General features: G+C 39.6%; 1 non-coding gene across 1 annotated transcript; it reads right to left on the bottom strand.

Annotated features, from left to right (window-relative positions):
- Nucleotides 1–1229: 1229 nt before the first annotated feature.
- Nucleotides 1230–1336, bottom strand: LOC133793063 (small nucleolar RNA R71). The gene has a single exon (XR_009874525.1). It is a non-coding gene; the product is annotated as a small nucleolar RNA R71 (small nucleolar RNA).
- Between the last annotated feature and the right edge of the window lie 3914 nt (nt 1337–5250).

Below are 5250 nucleotides of genomic sequence, written 5' to 3' on the forward strand. Positions count from 1 at the left end.
ATTTGAATCTGCTGTGGTTATATTGGACATAATTTTAATTTGGAACGAAAGTATCCATATTAATTGTGTAACTGTTTATTAAGTTGTCGAGATTAGTGCTACCTTTGTGGTTCAATTTACCATAGAAATATAGGAAATTGTCATCTAGGTTGAATTTATAATTCATAGTATGATTATAGGCTGCTTTATCAACTTTTTAATTGAATTAGGCAGAAAGAAGAAGAATTTAGTATTTTGCATTAGGAAATGATAGGGAGGATAGTTGATGAGATTAAAAATCCTAATTATTTCTTTAGTGTTTAAATCCAAGGTTTTGCTATTAGATGTTATTTTATTTAATTTTTAATTATTATTTCTAAACATTATAGTTTCTTTTGCTGTGTCTATAAGAATTAAGAATTCTAATTGATCAAATAGAAAGAGAAATTAATTGACTGGTAATTGAGAATTCAGTCCTTGAGGACGATACTTGGTTATTACCATATTATTACAAATTGTGACTGTGTGCACTTGCATAACTTAAAAATTTGCAACAACTTTTTGGCGCCGTTGCCAGGGACTGAAAAGAATTATCAATATCAGTCTGTTTAAATTTTATTCTAATTTGATTTTAATTTCTCTTGTTTCTAACCTTCTTAGTTGCTTAATTTGTCTATCTCAGGTGAATTGTGTTATATGCGTAGCAGAAGAGGAGCAGACAGTCTTGTTCCTTTGAATCCTGAGATTGAAAAGTCTTGCAAGCAAAACAGAAAGAACAAGAGGGAAGCCCAGAAGTCTGTGAAGAGGCATAGAATGATGGGGATGACAGGAATGTTTTAATTCTTGGAATTACACAAGGGGGTCAGGCTCAGAACAATGCTGAGAGGAGACTGAGAGACTATGTACTGCCCACTCTGACGGGAGTACAAAACAGTATACACCCACCAGCTGTAGAGGCTAACAACTTCGAGATCAAGCCAGCTATTCTACAAATGGTGCAATCCTCTGTTCAATTTAATGGGTTGCCTTCTGAAGATCCTCACACTCATTTGTCTAATTTTCTGGAGCTGTGTGGAACTTTTAAATACAATGGGGTGAGTGATGACGGTATTAAACTTAGGCTTTTCCCATTTTCTCTAAGGGATAGAGCTAAAAGTTGGCTGAACTCTTTGCAACCGAACTCTATTATTACCTGGCAAGATCTGGCTCAGAAGTTTTTGTCAAAATTCTTCCGTCCTTCCAAAGATTCTAAATTGAGGGGAGAAATCAATAATTTTTGCCAGAATGATGGAGAGTCATTGTATGAAGCTTGGGAATGGTTCAAAGAACTTTTGAGAAGATGTCCTCATCATGGCATTGAACAGTGGATGTTAGTGCAGATTTTTTATAATGGTTTATTTCCTACTACTAGAACCATCATTGATGCTGCAGCGGGTGGTACTTTTATGAGCAAGAGTGCAACTGGTGCTTATGAGCTGCTGGAGGACATGGCCACAAATAATCATCGGTGGTCTGAGGAAAGATCATCGGGGGTCAGAAAGGTAGCTGGGGTGCATGAGCTGGATGCCATCACTGCTCTAACAACACAAGTAGCCTCCTTGACAAAACAGTTACACCAGAGCACTGTATCTGCTAATGTGGTTCAAATGGCAGCTAGGTGTGAAATTTGTGGTGGTCCTCACTCTATTGATCAGTGTCCTACCAGTATTAATAATAACATTCCGATGGATAAAGCTCAGGTTCAAGCGGTGGGAAACTTTCAGAGGCCAGTAAACAATCCATTCGCCAATACTTACAATCCTGGGTGGTGAAATCATCCTAATTTTTCTTGGAGGAATAATCAAGGCCAGCAACCTCAGTTTCAGGGTCAATTTCAGAATAACATGCCTCAGTTGGCAATGCATCAAGCCTCTTCATCACAGCAGCCTAGGCCTCAACAATCAATGAATCAAGCTCCACCTGAAAGGCCTAATGAATTGCAAGCTGCATTATTGACCATCACCAACACTCAAACTCAGTTTATGACAGAGACTAGATCTTCTATTAGAAACCTGGAAACACAAGTAGGGCAGTTGGCTAATATGCTTAATAACAAACCGCAGGGAAATTTGCCTAGTAATACTGAAGTCAATCCTAAGGAGCAAGTTCAGGAAATTACTCTGAGGAGTGGGAAGCAAACTGAGCAGCCTAGATCTCCACAGGCAGTGGTTCAGAATGGAGAGATGGGTGAACAGTCTGATCTAGCTGAGGTTACTAAAGACCACCAGCTTTCAGAAAAGAGTCCGCCAGTTGTTGTTGAGCAGCTAGTTCGAGTTCCATATCCTCAGAGGCTTAGAAAAACTACACTGGATAAACAATTTTCTAAGATTTTAGAGGTGTTTAAAAAGCTGCGTATAAATATCACTTTTGTTGAGGCCTTAGAGCAGATGCCCAGCTATGTGAAATTCATGAAGGAGATTTTGTCCAAGAAAAGGAAGATGGAGGACTATGAGACAGTAGCACTCACTGAAGAGTGCAGTGCAATATTACAGAGGAAGTTACCCCAAAAGTTGAGAGATCCGGGGAGCTTCACCATACCTTGCACCATTGGAAAATTTGAATGTAAACACGCTTTATGTGATATGGGGGCGAGTATTAATCTAATGCCCTTATCTGTGTTCAGAAGACTTGGTTTGGGGGAAGCAAAACCAACAACCGTCACTCTACAACTAGTAGACCGATCGGTGACACATCCACGGGGTATAATTGAAGACGTTCTTGTGAAGGTGGATAAGTTTATATTTCCAGCTAACTTTATCGTTCTAAACATGGAGGAGGATATGGATGTACCTATTATTCTCGGTAGACCATTTCTAGCCACAGGTCAAGCTCTTATTGATGTTCAAAAGGGAAAGCTTAAGCTTAGAGTTCAAGGAGATGAGGTGGTCTTTAATGTCTTCAAGGCCATGAAGTATCCGGTGGCTAGTGACAATTGCTATAGTGTGGATGTGATAGAGAAGGCAGTCTCGAAGAGAAGGACGAATAGTGATGCCTTAGAGGCAGTATTATTAGGTGATGAGGTCGACGATGATGATGCTCAGATAAGAGATTGTGTAAACTGGATCAATTCCTTCCTACCATACTGGAAGAAGTTTCAAGAATTAGCAGACGCACCTGATAAACCGCTAACATTCAATCAGCAGCCACCGTAGCTGGAATTGAAGGCTCTTCCAGATCATTTGCGATATGCATATTTGGGAGATAATGAAACTTTACCTGTAATTGTGTCAGCTGATCTGTCAAAGATAGAATTGGAAAAATTGTTGAGGGTTTTAAGGGATTATAAATTGGCCATTGGGTGGACGTTGGCGGACATTAGAGGAATAAGCCCATCAACAGTAATGCATAAAATCTTATTGGAGGAGAATAGCAAGCCATCCATAGAGGCTCAGAGAAGACTCAATCCAGCCATGAAGGAAGTCGTACTTGAGCAGATTCTTAAATGGTTGGACGTTGGAGTGATTTACCCAATTTCTGATAGCGCATGGGTGAGCCCAATGCAAGTGGTACCTAAAAAGGGTGGTATGACAGTGGTAAAAAATGAAAACAACGAACTCATTCCAACAAGAACTGTAACGGGGTGGCGAATTTGTATAGATTACCGCAAGCTCAACAAGGCAACAAGGAAGGATCATTTTCCTTTGCCTTTCCTTGATCAAATGCTTGATAGATTAGCAGGCCATAGCTACTACTGTTTCTTGGACGGGTATTCAGGGTATCATCAGATCGCTATTGCACCAGAGGATCAAGAGAAAACAACATTTACATGTCCCTATGGCACATTTGCTTTCAGGAGAATGCCATTTGGATTATGTAATGCCCCTGCAACATTTCAACGGTGCATAATGGCTATATTTTCAGATATGGTAGAAAGGTGTATTGAGATATTCATGGATGATTTCTCTGTTTTTGGCTCATCATTTGACCTCTGTTTTGGTAACTTGGAAAACGTGTTGAATCATTGTGAAAAGGCAAATCTGGTGTTGAATTGGGAGAAATGCCATTTTATGGTAAAAGAGGGGATTGTTCTTGGCCATAAAATTTCAAGTAAGGGAATTGAGGTAGATAGAGCAAAAATTTCTACCATTGAAAAGCTTCCTCCACCAGTTTCAGTCAAAGGTGTAAGAATTTTTCTTGGTCATGCTGGGTTCTATCGAAGATTCATAAAAGATTTCTCTAAAGTGCCTAAGCCTCTCTCGAATCTGCTTATGAATGGAGTTGTCTTTGATTTTAATGATGAATGTTTGAAGGCTTTCAATGTCTTGAAAGAAAAGCTTATTTCTGCTCTAATTGTGATAGCTCCAAATTGGGAATTGCCTTTTGAGTTGATGTGTGATGCTAGTGACTATGCAGTGGGTGCAGTTTTGGGACAAGCAATTGACAAAGTATTCAGGTCTATTTATTATGCTAGTCGAACTCTAAATGATGCTCAACTGAATTATGCTACTACAGAAAAAGAGTTGCTAGCTATTGTGTTTGCTTGTGATAAATTTAGACCGTATCTGATTGGTAATAAAGTGATTGTCTACACTAATCACTCTGCCATTAAATACTTGATGTCAAAGAAAGATTCCAAGCCCCGCCTGATTAGATGGATTCTTTTACTTCAAGAATTTGACATGCAAATTCGTGACAAGAAGGGCAGTGAGAATGTGGTAGCTGACCACCTCTCTAGACTTGAAGTGGAGGAAGGAGCTAATGAAGCGGGCCCTAGTAATCCACCCTCGAATTTGGAAATTAGTGGGCCCATTGATGAGCACACGCAGCGCACGCGTGATCGATTGGATTATCTTATTCGGCAAAATCAATACTTAATCCAATAGCATCATGCGCAAAATCAGCATTACAATGACTTCCTGGTGCAACAGAATGAGTATGGGCGGGTTCATATAGAGGAGTTGAATGCCTTAGTCACGAGGTGGACTATGAGCTCTGCTGATGAAAATTACTTCACTCCTCCGCCTCAGTTCAATCCATACAACCTGCCACCTCCACCTCCGCCATACTGACGTGGCGTGCTTTTTGAGGTAAGTCTTCTTTCCTTACTCTTCATGTCACATTGGGGACAATGTGCAATTTAAATTTGGGGGAGGGACTTTTCAGTTATTGTTTTTATCTTTGTTTTTATCTTTGTTCTGTTAATTTTAGTTTGCCGATACTTTGTTTGTAATATCATTTGTCATCAATTTGTGAGATAGTAATTGTGTGAATAACCGTGTGCTTGGTTGAATA

Source organism: Humulus lupulus, chromosome 7, assembly GCF_963169125.1.
Source record: "Humulus lupulus chromosome 7, drHumLupu1.1, whole genome shotgun sequence".
NCBI lineage: Eukaryota > Viridiplantae > Streptophyta > Magnoliopsida > Rosales > Cannabaceae > Humulus > Humulus lupulus.